Consider the following 26,682-nt stretch of genomic DNA (forward strand, 5'->3'; position numbering starts at 1 on the left):
TGTCTCTAAAGTTACAAATTCATATATTTAAAAGAATCTCTATGAGATCATGTTGCTCCCCTGATGTCATCCTGTCACAGTTAGGATAAAATCCAGCTCTTTGCCACAGCCCAAGCAAGAGGCTGTTTGTGCTCTTGCCTGATTGTCCCCAACTAGATTTTAAGTTTCCAGGGAACATACACCTGGCTATGTGCCTTCTTTGTCAGAAGGGGACGTGAGAGTTGCGCAATATATTTTCTTGATGTGATGAATTTGGTTTACTTTGAATTGATGAAAGAAAAAAAGGAGTGTCTTGGTAATCCATGCCAGTAAGCAAATTCAAGTCTAAATCTCTGTGTTCCAAATATCATTTGTATCTCTGATAACAAAGTTGGACAGCAGAATGTATGACAGGACTGGATCCTCTCCATTAGTGGAAGTCTTACGATGCATAAAACCATTCTGATTCTGTGGTCTTCCAGCCCCTCTCCACCTCTTGGAAGTGTGAATTCTAGGGAATCTATTGTCTTCATCAACAGTAGATCAGAGACTTTAAGTACGTTTGGAAAGGTGCTGCTCCGGGTGATTTGGGGAAAACGGACGTGCAAAAGCTCATGCGACTCTCAGAGACCTATGATGATGGTGGTAGAGGAATACTCTGAAGTCACAGTTGTGAGACCTTGTTGTGTTCTTGCACAACTGCTTCTGTTGCTTCTCTTTGTGAAACGTGCTACTGTTCAATTTTATCATGAATGCCTTTCCAAGGACAGTAAATGGTTTTTACACACTATGACATCGTTTCCATGGCAACTAATGTATTTTAGCAAAGAGAGACTGTGATAGAAGTAGGCTAAAAAGGACAAATACAGAAATGGCACAGTGTAAAATGTAGGGCAGTGTGTGTTGTAGTAAGGACTTTTTTTTCCTGGCTTCTTGTTTAGGAAAACCTATATAACTAGATTTTGGATTTTTTTTTTAAAACTCTTATTAATAAAATTTTTGCTGCACCCAACATAGTCTCGTGTTTTTCTGACACGGTTCCTTCAGTTGGTACTTGGGCTTTTTGTTTGCTTGCCTTAAAATGAGATAATTTCCATGATATGTAAACATTTGTAAGTTTATCCATCTTAAAGGATACACTCTCCTTAATCCCAATTCTCCTTTGGCCAACACCCCACTTCTCTGCCACCCTTTAGTTCAGTTCTTCTTGAGAGGGTTGTCAATACTACCTATCTCTACACGGTGTTTGTTAAAAATCAGAGCCATTCCAATCTGGCTTTCATTCAGCCATTTGATCCAGTATCATCCGCTGGTCACACCCTCATCCTCTAAGTCTACTGCAGCTCTCTTCTTTTGTTTATTTAGAAGCTAACTGCATGAATATACATTTTGAGTAATTCCACACCACATCAAGCCCCATTTATGTCAACCATGATTAAGAAATATAAGGGAATGTGTTACCCTGCTTTGTATATCTGAATACATTTGGATTATTTTGTTATATGATAATAAAACCCCCTTTGTGCTCTTAAATAAATCCCCAGTGGTGAGCAGATAGCAGTCAAATTCCTATTTAACAGAAGGAGAAACAGAGGCATGTACCTTTTTATTACTTCTAAAGAGAGCAAACCACTCTATGGGCTGGATCATACATACCCTCATTTGTGTTTTGTTGGGCCACATGGTGTGTTTTTAAAATGTAAACTAACACTTTTAAATAGGGCAGTATTATATATAAAAGCTGAGATTTCCAGTTTCTTCTTAAAAGAAAGGGAAGGTTTGACAAAACTGAACCTGCCTTGTCTAATGATAACAGCTTGCCCAAGCACTGTTGCGGCTATCTTCTTTGGAGGGAGCAGGGCTCTTCAGCTCACCCAGCTTCATCTCACCTGCGTTACTCATTTATGTTGCTTACCTGGCCCCTGGGATTTTTAAATATGTAACCCTTGCCTCACCATCTCCCACCCAATCGCAGAGCAGATAAATAGCAGTGCTAGGGATGAAACTTGGTTTCCAAGCCAACCTCTTCCTCCCTGCCTGTGGACCACAATTCTGTATTGTAGAGAGTAATTCATAGGTCAGGGATGAGGGGCATCATCAGGTGGTCACCATGATACTAATTGAAACAGACCATGCAGTTAGGGTTCTAGGTACACTGTTTTTATGGGGTCCCCTCCCCTCTTGGTTGCCTCTATCAGAAGTTGTATGCTCTCAATTGTGATGTGCAAGGCGGAGGTGCTGGGGTAGAATGTGAAAATTTATATGTGCATACAAAAACTGGCCCCAAATGAAAAGCTTCAGTATCATAACAGGGGTTTCATATTTTCCAAATCTTCAATGAGCATGTATTACCTTTTTAATGAGTTAAAATAAATGTTTACATAAGATAAACAAGACCAAAATAGTAATACAAAGTACACATAGCACTGGCTGAGACCTGTGCCATCCTCCCAATGTGGGGGACACCAAGGCCTTCCCCAGCCACCTCTGCTGTCCTCTACTAGACTAGAGTATTTCCCCTAGATGCCCCTGGGGTAGTACCAATGTCTAGTACCAAGTTCGTCACTGCCCTGTGCCCCTCATTTTGAACATGCACATATCACTGTACCTTGATTGGGACTGTTAGGTAAGACAGGAAAAGAAGTTGCAGTTGCTGCCATCTCTAACCTTGGGACAAGGTTTGTGCATGGAGCAAGACACAGGAGAATGAGCTAGTTTGGAGCCAGAATGAATGGTTGGAGGAAAATACATTTTTCCTGGGGAAATGAGGCAATGAGGAATGCTCCACAACAGAGGGCCTTGTCTGAGCTGGGTCCTGTCTCAGGCGCCTAACCCAGCTGTTGTGCGCACAGGAGACTGTGGTGACCCTGAGCGTGGATGGTCCCACACACTGCATGTCTGTCTGCAGCTGCATGGGCCTCAGGGAGCCCTGTGAGAGTGGGCCTGTTCCTGGGCTGCAGGCAGGGAGCCAGGGGCTGCCCCATTGCCAGAGAGCATTGAGGAGCTTCTGTGTGTGGTCTGTATATGTCTCAGCCTTCTTTGGAATTATGGCGGAGTCTGTCCCTGCCTGGTCATTTTTGTGCCTTGGATCCTAAGTTAAGAATAAGTGAAGGAGCACTTGTCCCTGTGGACACGCTTGATATGAAGTTGCTATCAAATGGCTATTTTATCCTCAGTCACCACTGACATCACTCCACGTACGGTTCTGAGGTTTTCACTTTAGTTGTGGTTGAATAGAGCTATGATCATTGGTGCAGAAAGAAGCCATTCAGATGTGAATCTGTGAAGATGTGTCTAGCAATGTACAGATGTTTTTTGGCAGGTCAATGAATATTTTAAATCTTTTGCAAGTAGTAAAAAGAGTTGAATTTGAAATAGAGAAGATACTATGGCAAGGGAAAATCATACCTCATCTTTCTCTCAATCTTCCATTTTTAAAATAATCAGACAAAATCCTAAACCATGATTTAAATCTTGGATTCATCATGGCCCTTAAATGTCCTTCATCCTGTATGAGACGTGATTACGACCCTAATGTATTGAATCTCTTTCAATAGCAAGAATTGCTGGGTAGTAGTCAACATAATAGCAGAATGTCCAGGTTGGATCTCCATCATTTGTTTAAAACTAAAGACACAGGACTGAATTTAATGAGGAAGATTCTGGTTTTGAATACATTGTGTGTGGTGTGTGCTTACACTCTGGATTTACGTACTCCAGCACCACCCCCAACACGCACACCTCCTGGTATTGCAGGGGCGAGTAGGGTGGGCCTGATTTAATTCCCTCTGTCACCTCCCCTCTTCACCCTTCCTCCAGCCATCACCAGAGATGGCACACGCCCCTGTATGTTGCAGGTACCATGCTTGGTGTAGTCCCAGTCACCAGCAAGCTGACAGTCTAGCAGGGAAACGGTGAAACAGGCCCTGTGCAAAGTGCCATAGGAGCACAGAGAAGAAGAAATCTAGTCCTGCATGGGGGTTTGGGCAAAGGAAAACAAGAGTGAAAGGTGATTTTGATCTGGACCCTGCAGGCTGATGAGGAGCAAGTTGCTACCCAGCAGGGTTGGCAAGATTGGAATGACAAGGCATAGCCCAGCGCCAGGAATATATTGGGGCTGCCTTTCTTTTTCGGCCCCTTCCTGGGATTGAGGCAGGTTAAAAAACACAGTGGTACAGTGCTACTGCTGGCTACCTTCTTAGCTACTGTACACCGTCTCTCACAGTCTGGCGTCTGCCTTCCTTCCCACCTTTCTCCCTCCAACGTGCCACCATCCTCCTAGCCACTCCTCTGTTCTGCAGCATTGTCAGGCCTCTGGCCATTCTCTGAGCATGCAGCCCGCTGTCCTTTGACTGTGTACTGGTTACTCCGCCTGAGTAACATTTGTGAGGCTCATAGGGAGATGTCTGTGAGCATTTGGAAACAGTGCAGGGGGGTGACGGGGAGCTGGAGGGATGACTTTATCAAGAGAGAGCTCAGGGTTTAGGATTGCTCAATTTTGTTTATTATCTGTGTGTTCCCCCAACGTTGGAGGATTGGTCTGATCTAGACAGTTGGAAGTAGTTCATTTTGGTCAAGGTCTTGTCCTTTGGCTTCCATTCCTACATTTGACCACACATTTGCAACATTAATGGATCAGCCTTTTCCACTGGGCTATCTGGGTCACTTCAGTTATGTTTCTCAAACAAAACATCAGCAGTGCTTCAGCAAGAAGAATAAAAGCATGGAAAATGCCCTAATGCCCAAAGCCCACAATTGAATGGATAGACAACTGTTTAAAATATCTGTATAACTACATATGCATATCAATATAGTATCTATACACACGTGCACACACACACGGGGGATGGGGGTAGGGTGGGAGAAGCCTATCTTCCCTTAGTCTTGGAAACCTAAAACTTGCATCTTCAAAAAATCAGATTTAGAATAAAGATAAATTAGGAAGATAATTGGTCAGTTTTAAAAAATGATTTTTAAGAAAATATGAGTCTTTGAAATAAAAAGTATCTCTATTTCACTTAAACATTTGTGAATAAACATTTCCTTATTCTCAACTTTTCAGAAAGACAGCCTTAAGAAAGATATACGTGGTTTGAAAAGCAAATGCCACTCTTTATTCTAGATAGCAATTCTATTTTGCGTCCATCCTTATCATCTTTGAAACAGTGGAGCTGCTGCCTAAAAATATTTCAGTATCTTGCTTGGAGTCCTCAGAGTTAAAGCTGTGGTGTCCTCCTTTTGGTTTATGGCTGCGGAATGATGGGTGTATATATTGTTTTTGTTAGTTAACTCCATCTGTTTCATAAGCCTGAAAAAGAAATTGGATGATGCCGTATATACGTATGGATGGATAACACTCCTTATGCAGTAGTGAGTCAGCAGCTTCAAATGGGTTTTCCGTTTTCCTATTGGTACTGGTTGCTAAAGTGCTGTAGCGTGAAGGCTTATTCTTTCAGAATCTGTTGTGAGTTGGGCATCCTATGTTGTTGGAATTACACAGTATGTTTGAAAGAAGGGTATTCAAGTTTCTTCCCTACATTAGAAATGGTAATGATTTTCTAAGTGGTCTTTCTAAGGCTGATGAAAGAATCTTTCACCTTGTAAATAGAAATCTCCTTATTGTGACCTGTAAATCAGAGCTACACTGAGCCTCTGCGGAAGTGTTCAAGAGTGGCAGGCAAAGTTCCACTCTATATATGTTCCCTTTTGTGAAGAGTTCTCATCGTATTGATTTATTCTCTTCTGATTATAGGGAAGCAAGTTAAAATTTCTGGACAAATAATTCTCATTTTATACAGCTCAGCAGTGTCTAGATCCTTGCCGGGTTAGCCAAAAGAAAAGGCGTGTATTGCCTGGTGGTTTCTCTGTAGGACAGGACAGCGTGTCTCAGAACCCAGGAAGAGGTGGGATGATATGGGTTGCTAAGGCGTGAGCTGCAGTGGCATGCTGATTCGCACATTCTCTCTCACCTCCATGGTGGTTCTCTTGCTCATCTCCAGTGAGATGTTCATGATTTGAATGCACATCTGCAGAGAACAATATATGAGTTTCAAATTCTCTTCCTCGTGGTCATTTTTTCTTTCCTTCATTCTGAGTCATCTTTGACTAAACAAAACAAAGATATTACTGTTAATTATACATCTTTACAAATAGTGCAAAAATTCTTGTGTGTGTGTGTGAGGGGGAGATGATTTTGATAGGAATAGTAATTTATGATGGGGGTGTTTTTAATCGTGGATCAGGAAGAAAGATACTAAGAGTCACATTGAAAAGCTTAAGAGTCTCTACTAAGATAGGAAACATTGTTTCTGCCTTTTTTTCATGTTTCTTAACTCAAAACTCTCTGCCCTAACATATTGTTGTAAACGTAATTCCATTCAACTATCTTTATTGTTCTCTTTAGACACTTTATTAAAACTGCAGCTTTATTCAAACAGCTAAAATCGCAGATAATAAATGAAGTACCATAATATTGGCCAGTTGTAGGCACAGCATGTGAACAAACTGGAAAGCTGCCGTCCTGCTCCTGGCACTTTAAAGATTAATGTGAAGCGTGCATGGGTGTCATCAGAACCAGCACTCAGTCTTGCCAGGGGCTTGGCACAAGGTTCTAAGGTAGTCCTGGGGCTGGAGTTCCATGGACAGGTTGATGCAGGCTGCTGGGTGGGCACACCTCCTGCAGAGGGGAACCCCAGCTGCTGGGAACCAGGGGCCATCTCCAAAAGGCTTTTTTGACAGTGGGGCCCACCCACAGTCAGGTAGGAAGGGGGAAGGTATGGGCTGGGTGCCGGGGGTGTTTTAATCCAAGAGGTAAATTGAGTAAGACCTTGGAAGACTCAGTTTTAATTGTGCCCCAACCATTGACGACTTGTAGAGACTCTGAAAAAGTGAAGTGTGTTTGTGTGTGTGTGTGTGTGTGTGTGTGTGTGTGTAGACACAAGTCCTCCATCCTTATCTTTCCTAGTTCTAGAAAGTTAAAATCTCATGCTGGCTTCGTTTGGTGGTACAAGGCCAGGTCTTTGCAGTTTCAGACAGGTGTTTGTGGCAACTGTGACTTAGCAACAATTGTGTGAATGATTAAAAAATTTGTGGGCAAATTGATTGTCTGCAACAAATGGAAATTCTATGGTGGTGCTTTGTGGGTGGTTTGGAGGCAGAGAGTACTTGGTTCTCTTTTGATGTCTCACTATTTTTTTTCTTCTTCTGCAGTTTTTTTGAAGAAGCAGAATGCTGATCTAGACGTGGAAAAAGTAAGTTGGCAAGTTTTGCACTGAGAGCATGTGCCTTGTGAATTATAAAGGGCTTCCTGTTGGAACCCAGGATGAAGTCCACTTTTAATTTGGGATTGTAATTCTGAGTCCATAGGTTTCTAAGAGAGAGGTCGAGTTGGAGATGGAACTGGTATGTGAAATAGAAAGAAAATCTTACCTCCCTTAGTGGACCCACTATTTTCTCCCTTCTCTTAGTTGTAACACTCAATTCTGGTAATTTATGGGAACATATGTTTTGACTATAAGTTATGGCTCCCACCCCAGAAATAGAATGGAACAGCTGTCCCATGGCTGAGGAGCCTTCGGGCTGGGGAGGAATGGGGAGCGCCTATGCTCAGGCTGGTCAAGAAGGTCGTCTTCAGTCCATTCATTGTTGTTTTTCCTCCTCTCTCAGATGGCTGCTGCTCACCTCTGCCTGAGCCTTATCTTTGAATTGCAGCCATTGTGTAGCAGGTCATTCTTTCATTAATGTAACATTTTTTTGGTTCCTACTGGGTGTTAGACATCATGCTGGACTCTGTTTAGACAAAAGTGAATGTGACTGACAAGTACTCAGGCAATTATGGTACAGTCTGAGAGCTGTGCAGAAGGGGCTTGGAATCTCTGACTGAGGGCTGAGCTATCCAGAAAAACTCCATGATGGAGGGGGTGTGAGAAGGAGCTGTGAATGCATTATTTCTCTGAACGTTTGCTGAGCCTTCTCTGTTTGTACTTCTGTCTGTCTCCAGGCGCCTTGAGTTCCCCCACTGAAAGGCTGGACGTCGCAGTTCTTGCTAGCCTCCCAGGTGTCCTTTTCGGCCCCCACTACTCTGCCCAGCCACATTGCCTTGGGTATAACTTTTCAGCTGTTCTGGGTTAATGTTCTTCAATTCCCTGGCCGCTTGGGGGCCGCCCCTTCATCATCTGAGAATGACTTGGGGTTATCTCTCATCTTGATTTGAGTGCAAGAGAGGCTTTTCTTCTTGAACTATGAGCCATTCTGAATGCAGGGCGTTTGTCTCTAAGTTAGGGAAGTATACTATCTGAAACATTGTTCCAGAACAATTGTGAGTAACTCCTGACCTTTGACCCCACGCAGGCACCTAGCTTCTGCAGGATGGCCTGTGATCTACTGCTAGCCATGGGCTTTTCAGCTCTTACAAACCAGGGGAACTTGGGGAAATAACACAGCTCTAGTTAGGACAAGGCAGAAGGAGCCTTTTTAGAATCCGCATGCACTCAGGTTTTGACTATGGAAGCCAGGAATTGGCAAAGGCTGTCCCCTATGTATTGTATTACATAGGGAGGCCGGTATACTGTGACCCTTCTGGACTAGGCCAGGTCACAAGAGCCTATGGGTGCCAGGAGCCCCCTCTGGGCAGTATTGTGCCGGGGAGCCCAAAGAAATACCTGGCGTTTGCCCCAGACTGCAGGACTTGCCCTGCCTTGTCCAACTCAGGCAGTGAATCCTGCAGCCACAGGAGGGGGAAGTCCATTCATCTGGGTTCCCAGTCCTGGCCCCATGCCGGGCGAACAGCAGGGCTCAGTTAGTGGGGGTGTGGGGGCGCTGAACGGAATGTGTTCAGTTTTGCTTCACTTCTGCTGTTAACTTGCTGTTAGACCTTAGGCAAATCATTTCTCCTCCCCAAGTCTCATTTATCTTGTCAGTAAAGCGGTCCCTTTCCCAGGACCAAGTAAAATTACTCGCTTTTAAATTGAAAAACACAAACTAAATACATTTTTTTTTTGTTTTCTGACTTGGATCTTGAATTAAAATGGAAAAAGGGCTGTTGGCCACCAGTCTAAAGAATGCCAGATAAGGTCAGTTATGGACTGGGACTGAAGGAGCAATGAGTGTCTAACAAAAGAGTGAACACGGGTGACTGATCCCGTGGTGTGGGTGTCTGTAAGTGCACAGGGAACCCAGAGTAAGAGAAGCTAAATGGGTAGAAATGCTGCTCTAACGGAGTGAGCCTGAGGTACCTCTGAAGGGCTCTGCCTGCACCCTCTCCTCAGTAGTTAATGACCTGAAAAACAATCATTGCCTTAGGGGAATTTTCTGTTTTAAAAGCTCTATTCCAGAAGTTCCACTTTCAGAACCTTTTTCTGTTGCTGGTAGAACACTGTTGAACACAGATCTATCACCTTTTCTTTTTGTCTGTGTTTACCTATCCAGAAGAATCTAATATAGGATTTGCGTCTATTGTATACGGAAATGACAACTGTTGACCAACCCCAGTGGAGAAAAATTGCCGAAGTTACAGTGTTTGTTCTTCACATGGATTTTTAAGTTTCCTCTTTTAGTTGAACGTTTTTATAAAGACAGAAGTGGAAAAATAGCTTTATTTTGACATGTTAAAGCTCAAAGACAAGTTAACATAAATTCTGTATTAATTAATATCTATGGTTTATTGAACTTCTGCTCTGCAGGGTGCTTTATATCATCTGTGTTACATTTTTCCGTGACAGCAGTCCTGTGACGGAGCCATGAGTGACTCAAGGTGCAGTAGTTATAGTAAGGATTCTACTCAGGTCTGTCTGGGCCCAGAGCTTTCCCCTTCCCATACCCCACCGTACTTTGGAGTTTATATAACATTTGAGACAATATGTTTGTGTGCCTTATTTTTTTAAAAGTTTTGTAAGTTCTAAGAAAGCGGTGTTTGTTGCTTTTTAGAGAGCTCTTCCTTGACACTCCCCTAAAGGCCCAGGCTGGATGGGGTTCCTCTATCGCCATGGCCACTTCAAAGCTGTCATTGTGGTTGCGTAGTTATCTGTGCAGTGACTGTCTAACAGCCGTGTTCACTGTGGAACTGCAGGCTTTGTCAGCTCAGAATCCTTATCTGTGCCAAGCCTAGTGCCTGACCCATAGTAGGCCCTCTTAAAAAAGTTGAGCAGGCATGAATGAGTGGAAACCATGCTTGTTAATAGCATTATGTGGCGATAAGACCATCATTCCTTGACTTTCTCCCCAAAAGTATAAAGTTTCAAGCAGACAAATGAACAGATAATTCTTAAAATCGAACTAATCTGGGCAAGCAAAGAGAGTTTAAAGATAGAAGAGGGAGCAGCAGTAGTGCACAAGGGAAACATTAAAGCAAATATATATATATTTTTTCCACAGAATCTTTTAGAATTCTTGAGGGTTACAGTTCTGAGCTTGGTTTCCAGATATCATTGCTTTAAATGTATAAAGTGTATTTTTTAAAAGTGAAACCCATACTCATTTAGAAATTGAAAAATATGTAATCAAGTTGTATCAGAACAAAAACGTGCTTTTTGTGTAAAAAGCTGATTAAATGGAATCATCCTATTTAGTGATTTAAAAGGATTTGATTAAAATAATACCTACTTTAACTACTCTCAAAGGGCTGAGGAGAGAGGTTTGGTTTCCATGCATCCTGGATGGCCTTTGTCTGGTGTGATTAAAGGGTTTTCAGTGCCTGCCATGAGAGAGGCCCCTGCCATTGCTGCAGTTTCAGTGAGACCAAGAATTCCTATACTGTCATTCCAACTGTTTGCAGGGTTTAGACAGCTGCGTTCAGGCCACAGATACGGCCGCAAACACTACTGCCTATCTGACAGACACAGAGGCCTTCCAAAACAAAAATTGTCATTCAAAAAGAAAAATAAAAAGAAAAATTACCTCCTGCCTTAGAATTGTTTTCTTTTTCCTCTGAGTGAGTGAATTCTTTGAAATGTGTTGGTCTGTTAATGTAGAATGTACATGGAAGTTGCTCCATTTTTCAGTGTTTCTTTGGTTTTAATAAGTCCCAAGAGAAATGATAAAAAAAAATCCTAGATTCTTGGTGTGGGGATAATTGTCTTGTAGGGGGAAAATCTAGTTCTAAGTGATCGAGAGTTAGAAATCTGAGGCCGCATCAGGAATCCAGCTTTAAAGCCACGTCCACATGATTTCTGTGCAGCTGGTTAAGAGGTGGGAAAATTGGCCGGGCGCGGTGGCTCAAGCCTGTAATCCCAGCACTTTGGGAGGCCGAGACGGGCGGATCACGAGGTCAGGAGATCGAGACCATCCTGGCTAACACGGTGAAACCCCGTCTCTACTAAAAATACAAAAACTTAGCCGGGCGAGGTGGCAGGCGCCTGTAGTCCCAGCTACTCGGGAGGCTGAGGCAGGAGAATGGCGTGAACCCAGGAGGCGGAGCTTGCAGTGAGCTGAGATCCGGCCACTGCACTCCAGCCTGGGTGACAGAGCGAGACTCCGTCTCAAAAAAAAAAAAAAAAAAAGAGGTGGGAAAATTAATTCATACAAGTTTTTTCTTTTGTGGGAAGAATAAGATTTCTGAGGTCAGAGGCCAGCAGTGTTTATGTGGGGTATCCAAAGGCTTCGCAATGCTAGTTGCTGGGGTGACATGAGGATGTGTCTCCAGTGTGAATAGGGGGACATTGGCTTTGGGGTGTACCGCCCTGATGCGTGTGCTGGTTGCTTTAGGGAGGTGAGGGAGAGAGTGAAGAAGAGGAAGGGAAGAACAGCATAAGCTACAACTCCCTGCTATCTGTGGGAGTCATTGCTTCCTGAGTGGGCATGGGGGAGTTGCAGGGGCAGGACTCAGGTGCGTCTGGTGCCTCTGAACCCATGGACACTGGACAGGGCAGCTCCCATGTGCAGACGGGAATTGTTCCTCAGGCCCTCCCTGATACATGCGCTGCAGGCTGCCAGCCTCAGAAACTATAGGAGGCCAAAGCGGCTTACATTCTTCATTTACCTTTCTCAGCCTCACACACAGATTGACCCATTCTGCTGGTGATCGGGCAGTGGAATGACCCAGTCTCAGTGTATAATTGAGTAAGAGTCATGTTTGACACAACCCACTTTCCTGGTGACTGGGGACCAGGAAAAGGAAATGGCTTTGACTTGGGGGCAGGGAGAGAAAGAGCAGGAATGCATGCATGGTGTGTGTGTGTGTGTGTGTGTGTGTGTTTAGGAGGAAGGGACATGCTTAGAATTCTGTTTTAGACTCAAAGGCAATCATTGTTAGTCTTGGCCCAAAAATAGTTGTTATGTATTGTCCGTAATAATTGACCAGCTTTCTTTTACGTAAATCCCTGGATTGTAAAACTAAGTGGTGCTATCGAAGAAGAAAAAATATGCCCTTTGCCAATTGGAATTTCAAAAAAAAAAAAAAAAATCCCTCTTCCTAGACATTCTGAATTTAGGAGGATATTGATAACTGATCTAGAGCAACTGCAGATAACAGTATTTTCATTGTGATTCAAGGAAAGAGTTGAAAAATTGAGGGTTTCTTGTTTAGTCCTGGATATAGAACAGTTCGTTCATTCTTTACACATTAATGAACACTGGTAGGCCAACCACTGTTTAAGGCCACATGTTATCTTATTCAGTTGCCGCATGTTGTATGTAAGGAAAATAAAGCTCAACAGAACGGGACTGAATTGCCCAAGGACTAACATCTAGGAAGCAGCAAGATCCAAAAGTATGTCTCAGACTTGAAGCCCCCTTCTCTTTCTCCTCCAGTGTGGATGCTCTCTTGTCCTGAAGCCATCATTATCAGCCTCATGTAATTTAAATGGTAATTTTATAGCCATCTTTCATTTTCTCTTCACTGAATTTAAAAGGTCTTTCTCCCTTATTTGTGGTTTTAAAAGTAGTAGTGGTGTTTTTATCAAGGAACAATTGGAAACCTTGAAAAGAGAATTACCTCTTTAACCTGACCTGGCCCTGCAAGATAGTCGCCCTGTGAAAACGTGAAACTGACTTCCAGGGGTGGCATTCTGCAGGCAGTGGGAGCCGGGGAAGCCCATGAGACACTCATTTTCTTTCCACTGCTGGTTCCCAGACTTGGGGATCATTTTCTTATATTCTTCATCTGAGTAGCATTCATCATTCCCTGTGACAAAGGCTGGATGTTGCCAGGAGAGAGTGGGGAGAAATGCTGCCCACGTTACAATGGAGAGACAAGACAAGCTCTCACCTACATACTTTGTACCATTTGTTTTTACACGGAGGTTTTCTCCTGTAGCCATGAGATACTGCATAATTTGTTTCACTGCAGCCAGGCCTGCTGTGTAGAAGTTGGAATCATTTGGTTGTCTGCCTTGCATAGACTTATTATCTGCTGAAATTGCGTGTGAAGGAAAGATTATTAATAAAATATGTGTGAAGAATGGCTGAAAAGATGCTTTTGTCAGTGCCCCTAAATATTTTTAAGAGCAGAGCTGCAGTTTTCTAAGACTGGTGTTGTACAGGCCGTAAAAATACATAAAAATTTAAGCTTTTCCTTTAAAGGTTATTACTGCCCACTTTTAGCCCACAACAAAATTTAATTTAAGCAGAAAACCTTCTTTATTAGCTTGCTGTGCCTGCTGTCACAAATTACCACAAACTTGATGGCTAAAAACAACAGAGATTTATTCCCCACAATTTAAGAGGCCGGAATTCCAAGAGCAAGGTATCAGCAGGGCCATGATACCTTCAGAGATGGAGAGAATCTGCTTCCTGTCTTCCCAGCTTCTAGTGGCTGCAGGTGTTCGTTGACTTGTGGCTACGTCACTCCAGTCTTTGCCTCTGCCCTCACATTGCCTTCTCCTCTGTGTGTCTCCCTCTGCAGCCTTCTTGTAAGGATACCTGGGATGGCTTTTAGAGCCTGCTGCATAATCCAGAATAAGCTCTTCCTCTCAAATCCTTAACTTTATCACATCTTTGCCATATAAGGTAATATTTGCAGGTTACAGGGATGAGGAAGTAAATACCTTTGGGGGGACATTTTCCGCCTAACATACCTCAATTTGGGAATTTCTGTAGTTTTCATTTATCAAAACATAAACCTTGCAACCCCTTGTTTCACTCATTACGTCAGTCAGTTTAATTTTCTTGGAAGGAGTCACTTGGAAGATCTAAGAACTAGTCTCTTCTCCCAGTCCCCAGATCGGGCAAGGCCATGCCTGTCTTCTTTCTCAGATTGAGGTTTATGTAAAGAAGAGGAATTATGGGCTCTGAAAGCTGGAAGTAGGCCTTGGAAATCATACCCTCTCAGTCTTTGGGGGAAACTGGGGCTACAGATGGAGGGTCACCCAAGACTGGAGCAGAGATGGGACAAGCACTTATTACACTAGCCCACCTCTTCCGCTTTATTCCTGCAGACCCCCAAGCTGTCTCTTGTGATACAAGCCTCTAGGTCATCTTTCATTTGAGAGCCCTTCAGTACCTGAAAACCCAATCCCTGAAAAATCATTTTTTCCTAGGCCAAGAGCCCTAGTTCATGTAACTTTCTTGCATTAGCTAGTGTCAGGAATTCCATCATTCTGGTCACTTCCTCCTGGATATATTCCCTTTATATCACCATCTTTTTGAAAACATGGCACTTGTACATGAACACAGTACTTACAAGATGGTTTGACCAGTGTAGAGTAAGGGGTTACTATCAGGTCTCCTTAGATGCACATTTTCTGCATCAGTACAGGCTATACTGATGCAGACCAATATTACATCTCTCATCGAGTCACTTTATCATATCTTCAGCTTGCATTGAGCATATGTGTGATAAAAATCCTTAGGACTTCTTAAGTATGAATTGCTTTAAACTCATCTCTGTTCCCCATGGTACACAGAAGATCTGGATTTCTGTCAGTAGCTGGATGGGATAGCTTGGGATCCAGAATATAGACCAGATAGGGATCCAGAGAACAAACAGATCTATGAGCTGGGGCATGCTCATGGAAATGGTACCAGCAGCAGAGTAAACAGAAGGCAGTTTGGATAATCTGGTGAGACATAGTACAGAGGAAACTCTTCTATAGGTGGCTGTCCAGATGGACAGATGTTTGGCAGCAGAAATGTGTGGCCGGGCATGTCAGGGAGCCAGGTGAGAGGCATGCAGATGTGCAGGGACTTCAGTTCAGAAGCTAATGCAAAGAGCTGAGTCCAAAAGAATGAGTTGTACAGTCAACTACTGAAATGGGGTAGGCCCCAAGACAGACGCTTGAGCCAAGAGTAAAAGGAAGCCCTGGTCTGAAGTCAGAATTGTAAAATTGATATGATTCTGAATGTCTGTGGCTGAAAGCCTTACCCATCCAGAGTCTGGGAACAGGATCACTGGCAGAACTTGTAAACAGGATGAGTTGTTTCCGTTGAGTAAACAACTGAACGTGAGGCAAGTGATAACTCCATCCTATCCACACATACAATAGATTATTTACAATTGAAAGCAAGATTTTATCTGTTAATTTGGAAAGGAAGATGGTGTTCTTTTGGTCAGTTGTGGCTGTCATTCTAGCCTATTTAAGTCTTTTTAAATCTCTATTCTGTCTTCCAATTAACTATCTCCTTTCAGTTGTGAATTATTTGTGACTGCTATAAGCACATCTTGATGAAAACATTGACCAGAGACAAATGTGCAAAGCCCTGTTCCAAGGACCTCTCTCCAGGTCAGTGTTGTTCTTCCATGATGTTAGTGCCTTTGGATATGGTCATTCAGTCACTGAGGCCACTAAAGTGAATTATCACTTGACCCAGGGTTTCCTATCTTGCTTAGATATGTTTTTGAGTGACTATCAGGTGCTTTGCTGACATCAAGGTGTTCTGCATTTGTGATCTATCACTCTAATAGTCTTGTGAAAATGCCCTGAGATGGAGCAGTACCATGGGAAGGGAAAGTTGGTAGGGTGCTTAGTCACTGCTTTGAGTGGAGAGGTGCCTGGATGTCCTCATTGATGTCAGTAGCTTTAAATCTTGAGTTCCACTTCCTGTAACATACCCAAATGATAGCCCATGGGTGATTTTTTTTAAAGGAGGGACTGGAATGTTGCATTCAGGTGAGGAGTACTAATCTTACTAGGGTTATGAGGGTTAAGGGTTCACCTCTACTGAAGACTGATCCTCCTTTGTGGGTATGTAGAGAGCAGCTCCCACTGTTGGGTGAACATCGTGTCTTCTCGGAAGATCTAGGGGTGTTCATTAAGTTGTGAAATGTGTCACTACTGAATATAGTCAGAGTGTAAAGTGAAAGAAAGTGAGATGCTGGGTGGATCAGTGATAACAGAAGGGATAAAACAATTTATGCATTTGCATAGTCCCTCCAAATAAGGCTGCCATGAGAAAGTGAGATGGTTTCAGGGTGGAACATGAGGCAGCATCATGTGGTGAAGAGTATGAGGACCTCAGGGGCTTGAGGAAGTCCTGACCATCTCACCAAAGAGCTAGGCCACAGGAGAAGCTGACAGTCATCAAGAGTAAGGTGCAACTGCGAAGAGTGTCTGAAGTGGAGGCACAAAGTGCCGTGAAATCCCCAACAGGAGTTAGATGAAGAGATGCCAGTGAGGGGAGAAAATCATCATCATTTACCAACTTATACTTGTTGTGCCCCCTTTCTTTGGTCAGTACTGGCCAAGGATGGACTAATTCCCAACTTTGATGTAGAGTGGATTCATACACAGGGTAGAAGAATGGCAAGAGGGAAGGCTCCTGTCCGTATTATTTTTTCTGTTGCTGTGTGTCAACATACATAATGCTATGGTAACTGAAGACAAAACCTTTGTGTGGGGGGAGGATTTTGTCCATCTTTAGAATATTCTAAAGAGTAGGAGTGGGGGAAATGTAATTAAAAAAAAAAAAAAAAGCCGGAGTACCTGCCACTTTCCCCATTCTACTGTTACCAGATGAGGGAAAAAACATTTTTTTTTCTTTTACAAGAGAGTTTGATGTACATCAAAGTGCCACTTATGGCAAATAAAGTAAATTTGATAATGGGAAAAAGTTTGAACAGCCCTCAGGTGTTGAAAATAAAGTAACTTATAAAACCCACTTGTGAAGTTTAGAAGTCGTTATGGTGACCACAGAGGTGTTAGGTATGGGAAGGCCTCACTGGTAAAATGTCAGTAGTGTTTTTTTTAAATATATGGCCCATGAACTGGTAGGACAAAAAACTTTTGACAGTTACCATAATATTTATTCTGTTTTCTTATATTTGGTATTAATAAATATTGGCTAACTAGCCAGTCATATGTCTTTACAGTATTCCATTTTTACAGTGGCCAAGAAGAAAATATAATTAGGCTTCTATGTTTTCTAGATGATACTGTTTATAACAACAAATACTATATAATGTTCTTGGCTTGTTTCAGAACCAACAGAGCAAAATGTGTTCATTCAGAAAAAAGCATTTGTTGTTTTTGTTTGTTTCTTTGTTTGTTTTTTGAGACACAGTCTCACTTTGTCAACCAGGCTGGAGTGCAGTGACACAGTCATGGCTCACGGCAGCCTCAACCTCCTGGGCGATCCTCCCACCTTAGCCTCCTGAGTAGCTGGGACTACAGGTGCATGTCACAGCGCCTGGCTAATATTTTTTATTATTTTTGTAGAAATAGTGTCTCCCTATGTTGCCCAGGCTGATCTTGAACTCCTGGGCTCAATTCATCCTCCCACGTTAGCCTTCGAAAGATCTGAGATTACAGGCATGAACCACTGCACACAGCCTAGCATTTGTTTTTTTGTTGTTGTTGGAAATATAATTTAAAAATTTTTCTTTTGGGGGCTAAAGCCCAAATCAGTGAATATCTGAGGCCGATTTGCATGTAAATTTTAGGCAACCGTAATTCGCTGGATGTTTACCCCATGAGTATCACTCCGCATCTCAGCTGAGATTCAAGATAGTGGATGACAGGTTTTCATATTTTCCGTCGTACCGCCATCTCCTGTGATCACTGAGAGCATTCTTCACCCACATTGGAGGAATTAGCTACCTCAGATGCCTTTCTCTGAAGGCCTACCGTGTTTTCTCTTTCCTCACAACCAGGTCCCTGAGTCCAGTTCTTGTCACCTGTCATTTTGGAATCACCTTCACGCGCCTGGCGTTTCAGACTTGTCTTTCAGTTTCTCTGTTTCTTGCTGAACTCAGACTCCTGCATTGAGGGTATCCACTCAGCCCAGCCCTGTAACTGTACCATGGTGTCTTGCTCCTCGTGGAGCCGCTTTGCTTTACAGTATGCCACCGCCTGCAGAAACCTGTCCTTACTTTTCTTGTTTTTGTCTTTCACATTCATCCTGTGGGATGTAATGAGGTTTCTCTTCAAATAATCTGATCCATCTTTTATTCTTTAATTCATAGTACCCCACCCTCGCCTTTTCTCCTTTTTCTCCTTTTTGCCTTTTTGCCTTTGTTAGATGCCCAGGCATGCCACAGTACCAGGCGTTATCAGTACCAGCTCACATTCCTTTCCTTATTTGGAAGGAGGACTAACTTCCTAGCTCACTACGGACACCCCTTCCCCTTCCTCTCCACTTTCTTTTACATGCCCACCTTATCTAAAAAAAATCAAATGTTTAGCCAACTGGGCTTAGTTTAGATTGTACAACCTGACCCCAGCCAATGGGGAAAGGATACAGGGGCAGGACTTGCTTCAGGAATAAAGGCTCTTGTGCCGCCTTGTTCAGGTGTGTTCTCATGGTGACTGGCCAAGGAGGCACCCCATGCGCAGAAGTAAAATTGCTTTGCTAAGAATCCTTTGTTCAAGTGTTCAATTTCCTTAGGACTTTGAGCATTATTCCTAATCCTTCACTTTAGTATGTCTTCAGTGAGCAAATGAAAATAGGATCATTAAAGTGAAAACGGATATTTGCTATTTTGTTTTCATGTTACAATGCAGATGGTGTGAAACATTTCTGAAGAAAAATCAAATTACCTAGACTCAGATCTTTAGGACAGTAGTTACAGTTTCTCAGGTTTTTACAAGTAATCTACTAAATAGGGGAGAAAAATTGAAATGAACAGCTGAATTCACTTGCCTTTTTTTTTTTTTTTCTTTTCTGTTTGAGACGGACTACAGGTGCCCGCCACCTCGCCCGGCTAGATTTTTGTATTTTTTAGAAGAGACGGGGTTTCACCGTGTTAGCCAGGATGATCTCGATCTCCTAACCTCGTGATCCGCCCACCTCGGCCTCCCAAAGTGCTGGGATTACAGGCTTGAGCCACCGCACCCAGCCAATTCACTTGCCTTTGAATTAACTTACCAATTTTAATTTTTGAATAGGAAATAAGAAAAGCTTTTAGAATAAACATTCCTGAAATAGAATAAATCCAATAAAAATTCCTGTTTTTGTCTAAATTCAGGCCATAGTACCAAGACCAGGAACTCCTAACTGTGGGCAAAGCAGAAAAATAAACTCTGAGTTTACTCTTAAAATGGGGATAGGGGATGGTGGAGAATTATGCCAAGGTTGGGAGTCTGGGTGTCTGAGAGATGGGTAGGTCTGGAATTATTCTATAGGAATGAGGAAGGAAGAAGGGGTGGTTTGGGGAAGTCAGTAGTAGTGAGGTACCACTCAGTAGTAACTGGGGCAGCAGTAATACGACTGATAAACTTTTGTGAACAGGAGGCAACCCTGGGGTTGGCTTGTGGGTGGGAGACCTAGGCCAGCACTGCCACCTGCAGCTCCTGGGTACAACTCAGCAAAAGGCATCTGCACTCTGGGCAGACAGATTAGAAATGGTCACTCCTTGCAGATTCCCTTGCAGCAAGGTTGGCACCACCTTCTGCACATCCCTGCTGGGTTTTACCTTCCCATCAGTGGTAGCCCGGATAAATGCAGATGAGTCCTTGTAGAGAACGAAGGTTGTCATGTTGAGTCTTCTGTTTGATTGGAGCTGGGAGGCAGAAGGAGCAAGTGCTCCACCTAAGATGAGTCCACGCCCAAGGCCCTACAGAGGGTCAAAATACTGGGGAGGAGGCACTGAGGAAGGTGGGCCCAGGGCTCAGGGTAACATGAGAATTTTTTTTAATATGAGGCATACAAAGGAATAGATATGTGTTTGTGCATCCACACCCACTCACACATTTACATTGTGTGTGAGAGAGAGAGAAATAAACAACCCTCTTACTCATCCTGCAGCTTGGAAGCCCTTGTGAGTTCATTCTCTCCACACCCTTCTCCTTCAATGGAACCACTATTCTAAATTTTGTGTTTATCATTTCCTTGCTTTTCTCTGTAAGTTTGTTTCCCTAAACAATTTATTGCTAACTTTTATTTACCTTAGGACTATATAAATGGTCTTCTTCTACCATTTGCTTATTTCCATCAACATTTGTTAAGATTCATCCAACATTTTTAAGATTCATTCCTATTGATGCATGAAGCATCACACATAAAATTTATTTATCTCCACTGCTGTCTGGTCCGCTCATTGTATAAGTGGAAGACCACTTTATCTCTTCTCTCAGAGACAATTGGGACATTTCTAGTTTTGCTATTTTAACCAATGCTGCTATGAACATTCTTGAATGTGCATCCTGCTGCAGTTTTTCTAGGATGGGTGCCTAAGGGAAGAATTTCTGGGTCTTAGATTGTGTGCACCATCCACTTTGCTGAATAATAGCAAATTGTTTTCCAGCGTGGTTGTACCACTTGACATTCCCACGAAGAAACATTAACTTTTAAGGCAAAGGGAAGTACGAAGGAAAGAAATGAAATGTAGGATTAACTAAACATTGGAGAGGAAAAGGAAGGATGTCATTAGATCCTGATGAAGTGCAACTCCTTATTAATATGTAGGGTTAGAACTGGGGAAATGAAGAGAAAGGTGTAGATTTTAAATGGCCATTGTGGAAAGGGTAAAAGGTTAGTTTGCGTGGACCGTGAGTCACATTGTCATCAGGGAGTAGATTCCATCTTGTTATCTACGGGTATGGAAACACCTGTTTCTCTACTTTTCACTCAGTTTTCTCTAATCAGCAATAATCTCCAGTGCTCTGAGTAGTAAATGCTGCCAAGCATGTAAATGTGCCATTCCTACATCGAACTGATAGTGGCATGGATCCTAATAAAGCTTTTAAAACTGATATCTATGCAGAGGCACACAAATATTTTGGAGATTACTTTCCCCAAAACACAAGTGATTTTTCTGACAGCCATGCTTTGTGTCTTATAAAGTCAGTAAACTTACACCGGATTTGACGTTGCTGTCTCTTTTACTTTGTAGGTTTCTTTGATGAAAACTCAGAGCTTCCCTGTGGTTGCTCATTCACTTGACCTGAGAAAAATGGGTCCATAATATTTTAAATAGCAGATTAACTGTGAAATAGGAATAGTCCCCGGTAAGCATATTGGCTTCATTTGTAAGTTCTAACCACTGTGATATGTAAAACTGGTGGGCTTTGTTTTGTTTTTTAAAAAATTTCCCTTCTTTCAAGTCTAGATTTTAGTAAGGCTAACTTACTTTGTGAGCATTCCTATGAAACTGAAAGTAGAACATTAAACCATTAAAAGCACTTGTTCTCTTTTGGAGTCTCACAAGTGCAGCTTTTTTTACCTTGTTATTTCTGGGTCACCCTTCAGTAATAGCATTCATCAGATTTACTTGATTCCAGGCCAGAAAGATTAGTGATGGTGGCATTTTCAAAATATTTCTATCAGAGTTTTTTATTATATATTGACTAGTATTGTCTGTTTGAAACTTTTGATGGTGACAGTACATATCTGAGAAGGCAGCATGGTATTCTGGAAATAATTTGGAAATTTTGTGTTTGGCCAAAAAAAATGGAAAAAAACCTCAATGTCCCCCATTTGAGATTTAATTATGTAAACTGTGATACATCTATTAAATGGAGTATTACATATTAGTTAAAATGATGATGATCAAAATTGCTAAATAAGTTGGACAAATGTTGAAGGTTGTTAAATAGAAAAAAAAAAGCAGTATACCAAATCATATGTGGAATGTGAAGATTGGATAGGATGAAATAAAGCTGTCTTTATTCATAGGCAATATGACAGTTTATGTAGAGGAATCCTAAGGAATGTATAAAACAACTACTAGGAGGTACTAAAAAGTAAATTTAATAAAGTCACAGGATTGAAGGTCAATAGACAAGTCAATTGCATTTCTGTATATTACCAGCTAATAGCTGGAAAATCAAGTGAAGGAAACAATCCTGTGTGCAGTAATAACAGAAAAATATGAAATATCTGGGAATGAATTGAACACAAACCAGTCCATCGGCGCTATCCCTGGAAGCATTTGCGTGTAATGGATGCTAACAGTCCCAGGAAACTCCCCAGGAACTATACTTTGGTTTTGTATCCCGTATCATTTTTCTGAGGGAAAAAGTTATATAAACTTGCATAATTGTTGTTTACCATCATTAACGTATGGATTATAATGTCAATTGATATTCAACAAGCAGCACTCCTAGGGACATTTCATAATTTTCCTGATAATTTACCAAGCATGTTTTCCTCAAACTTTGGGTGTAGTGTATAGTCCTGAGTGACAGATGGGGGCCAGATTAAATCTCAGGCATAAGATATTCACTCAGACAGTTGTATTATTGTTTATTCTTTCTTCCTACCTCTCTCCAGGGTGTGATGAGACATTTAATCTATCAGACACCAGGAGGATCTATATAATGATTTTTTACATGCCCCAATCATTTTAATGTAATCGTCCTTCTTTTAAAAGGCTTCATTAAGTCTATTGTTAGGATAGTAAAACTACCTCATAGAGACAGGAGGGCTTTCCTCATTTTCAGAATTCAGACAGTTTTGTTAATTGCGTAGCTTTAGGTGAACAGTAATTAAATGGGTTGTGAGAATGTGCAACATTTATTTATAGTGACATAAGCATGTCACATATTTATAGTCATTACTGCACAGTCTACTTGATAACATCCTTTTGAGGGGAAGGTCATGACTATTAAAAGTAGCTTCAACAACTATTTTTGGCAGGGTCCTTGAATATTACAGATTTGTGAATATTGCAGATCCAGGTACCCTTGTGCTAAAGAAATACTATACGTATTAAACTTTTTGCAAGGAACCTATACTTGCAAGGTTTTAAAATATGCTTTTAACATTTTACATGTAAAATATTTGAGTTAAGTATGTTTGCCAATGTCAGTCGGAGTCTTTGGATTATTATACCAAATTTTGTACCTTACTTTTAACAAGGTGATAGAATAGTAATAATCTTTGGTTCTTAAATTTGTTGATGAATACAGATGTAGTGCATTATTCTTAAAGTGCTCTAACATGGCACATTTATCAAGCAGATAGGAGAGAAACTTTCCATCAAGTGTTGAGGATCTTAATGCCAATGAAATCACTCTTTGGGGGCCTTTTGAGGATCAGATGAAAGCTAGAAATCTTCCCCACTGGAGACCTGTACATGCATACGCACACAGATACAGAATGATATTTCAGGAAGTCTTGAGACCTCTGCGTGCCTATTCAAGGACCTAAAGATATGAATCTTTTACCTCAATGTGGATTATACAAATAGCCCCCCTTCTGTTTTGCACTTCCCACCCCCTTGCCTAATCTCTCCCATGCCCATGTCTACAATGTCTACAAATCCATCTTTATATATACCTTTTCTCCATAGGACGTTTTTACTCAATATCTTCATTTTAACAATTCTGTCTAAATGTGACAGAAACAGAGATCCCTTTTCCACTACCGTTGATTTCCAGCCCATCCCCTTATTTCCCCAGTTACTAATATTAAAGGTTGTCATAACCTTCTCCCTCTGCCCTATCTCCCAAAGAATTTATGGACAGCTCCCTTAGAACAAGCATGCTTTCTTAACTCCATGCATCTAGTATATTGATAACTTTTTATTCCGTGTTCTTTCAATGGAGCTACCACTTTTGTCCCTTCTGTTATTTGTCCACACCACCACAGTGCAAGCCTTAAACATCTGTCCTTTAAACTCTCCCAGTTACCTTGCCGCTGGACTCTCTCTCCCAGCACTGTGCTACCACACTTTCTAACTCAGTCTTCCCTTGTATGTGGTCTGCCACACGCAGGCATACACTTTACCTTGCTCCCATCTCCTTGGCCACCTTCAGTGGTTCTCTGTCACTGGACACAGCAAATTTTAAATTGCCAATTTCTTCACTGTGGGGGCTGGCTCTCCTACTCCCATTTCTGCCAGAAACTATTTTTCCAGGTTCCTTGCATGTCTGTCTCAAACCAGTCTTATCCCATCTTCCTGTACTACTGACATTCTGTCCCTCTAAGATCATTAGTCTGTCAACGAGCCATCGTTGGGCATCTCACATTTTCTGTGTTTTAAGTCACTGGGCTCTGCAGGAAGGTGGGTCCCCACGAGTTGGCAGCCTTTCTTCTGTGGAGGCCTGCACTTCTGTTCACCTAGCAACTTTTCCATACCATCAGTCTGGCTCCATTGTGTCAGTGGTTCAATAAAGATACTTTAGAAACACCTTTTTAAAAATTATGGGGGTGGAGGACCAGAATACTACAAAGGAAATGAGTCCCTGACATCCCCATGTGAGCAGCCTCATCTTCTGAGGCCAGCTGGTCTGGAGGCCGGTGGCTCCTGCTTTACTCAACAAGGGTCATGGAGACAGTGATCTGTTCTCCACATCATAGCACTAAGCCAGGCACAGGGTAGGCCCTTAAGCGTCTGATGAAGGAATCATGCATGTATCCGTGGCATGTCTATTGCAATATTTCATAGCCTTAATGGAGCTGGAAGTGACCTTTGAGATTATCTCCTCCAACTACATCATCCGATAGCTGAACAAGCCACAAGTCAGGGAAGCTAAATGACGTGTCTAAGGTCAGACAGCGGTAAAATCAGCTTCTCAGCCTGTTTTCTGACTTCCATTCTCCCAATCTCCCTGTTTTTGCTCTACTGGAAGTGCTCAGTCTATGGTTCTTTTCCTTTCTTTCATTTCTGTGCTGATTGGTGTCTGTTCTGTGCTCAACAATCTGAGCTCCTGCTGTGAGAGACCTTGGCTCTCTTCCTTGTCTGCTGCACCTTAGTAAGCATTAGTACATACTTACTAATTATCGTACATTTTCAGTAGCCCTTGGTACTTTTCAGGTTCTTTTACATATGTTTCTAATTAGATTTTACTACAAACCGGTGAGATAGGCTGAGCAGGTATTTTTCCCACACATCAGGTGAGAAATCGGAGGCCCGGGGAGAGTAGTACTTGTTCTATGAGAGGATGATGGTGAGTTAAGACTGTTTTGAAAATCTGACTTCAGGCTGTGGAATCTTGCCTGCCTCTATGTAAATGTAAAAAATAGGATTTCATATTTTCTAACAGTTTTCCATTTAGTAGCTCATTTCATAAAGTGTGTTCTGAAGCAGATTGGTCCCAGGAGATGCTCTGTGGAAAATGGATTGTGTGGCCAGATAAGCTGGGAAGAGCTGCTTGTTATATCCCCCTCTTGGGGACTCCCTGTGCACATTAACATTTAAAGGCTCTGAGAAGTCCTACTCCAAAGACTGTTTAATGTGTTGTTTTTGTAATTGTGGTAAAACACATGCCACTAAAATTTACCATATTAACCATTTTCAAGTGTACAATTCAGTTGTGTTAAGTGTATTCACATTGCTGTGCAACCAGTCATGACTACATCTTGGAAAACTTAAAATCCATACCCCTTAAATAACAACTCTCAATTTTGCCGTTCCCCTAGCCCCTGGCAACCACCATTCTACTTTTTGTCTGTATAAATTCGACTCCTCTAGGTACCTCCCGTAAGTGGATCATATAGAATTTGTCCTACAACTGCCTGATTTCATTATAGCATAATTTCTCCAGGTTAATCTGTGTTGTAGCATGTGTCGAAATTTCTTTCCTTTTTAAGTTGAATAATATTCCATTGTATGTGTAGACCATATTTTGTTTGCATTCATCCATCAACGGACACGTGGGTTGCTTCTGCCTTTTGGCTATTGTAAATAGTGTTGCTGTGAACATGGACGTACAAATATCTTTTGGAGACCCCATTTTCAGTTCTTCAACTAGATACCCAGAAGTAGAATTGCTGGATCCTATGGTAATTTTATTTTTAATTTTTTAAGGAACTACTGTTGTTTAACATATTTTTATACTCAGTTCATAAACTTGCTTGATCACAAAGTTCTTTTTCCACATTACACCTTTGGGTATCCCACAGAGCATGGGTTTTTCAGAAAACGCTTTGGGGAATCCTGAGCTCAGTAAGCAATTTCTGCTTGTTCCAAGGGGTCAGGAACCTCAGGATGCTGGCTGGGGAATTTGGCCATTAAGTTTCCGGCCCAAGGACAAGGTCAGCAGTGCGGTCCCAGGAGCTGCAGAAGAGGAGGAAGCTCGCAGGGTGCACAGCCAACTGGAACCAGGGTTCCTCCGCTACTCCAGAACAACACCATCAACTTGACATGGAGTGAAGCGGCCATTGTGGTGCTGAGGTTGTTTAGGACTGAACTGATTGGACAGTATCTTTACTGGTCAAGAGAGTAAGGAGGGCAAGCCTGCCTGCCTCTGTGCAGTTAAGGGCCTGGGGAAAGCTTTATGATAAGTGTCCGATTTCAGAATCCACCGTTTCCCCTATCTCCCCCAAGAAGAGTACCCTTAGTCAAAATCTGAATGGGCTCCTCTGCAGGGCTTGTTGTGTTGACTCAATCTAATTGGTCTTTAATGTGGTTCTTAAATAGCTAAGGAATAAATGTGAACACTGTAATTGTGT

At 42.1% G+C, this 26,682-nt stretch overlaps 1 protein-coding gene across 5 annotated transcripts in view; it reads left to right on the plus strand.

Moving 5' to 3' along the window:
• The window catches only part of FYN (FYN proto-oncogene, Src family tyrosine kinase), a 210,241-nt gene that overhangs the window by 20,775 nt on the left and 162,784 nt on the right, over positions 1–26,682 (plus strand). For 4 of the 5 annotated variants that reach the window (XM_003898298.3, XM_009206262.4, XM_021937969.2 and 1 more), the window contains exon 2: positions 7,189–7,229. The exons of the other annotated variant lie outside the window; for it this stretch is intronic. The gene's annotated coding sequence lies outside the window, so the exon portion shown is untranslated. The remainder of the gene's footprint in view (positions 1–7,188; positions 7,230–26,682) is intronic. 5 annotated transcript variants of the gene reach the window in all.

This window comes from Papio anubis, chromosome 6 (assembly GCF_008728515.1).
Source record: "Papio anubis isolate 15944 chromosome 6, Panubis1.0, whole genome shotgun sequence".
Taxonomy (NCBI): domain Eukaryota; kingdom Metazoa; phylum Chordata; class Mammalia; order Primates; family Cercopithecidae; genus Papio; species Papio anubis.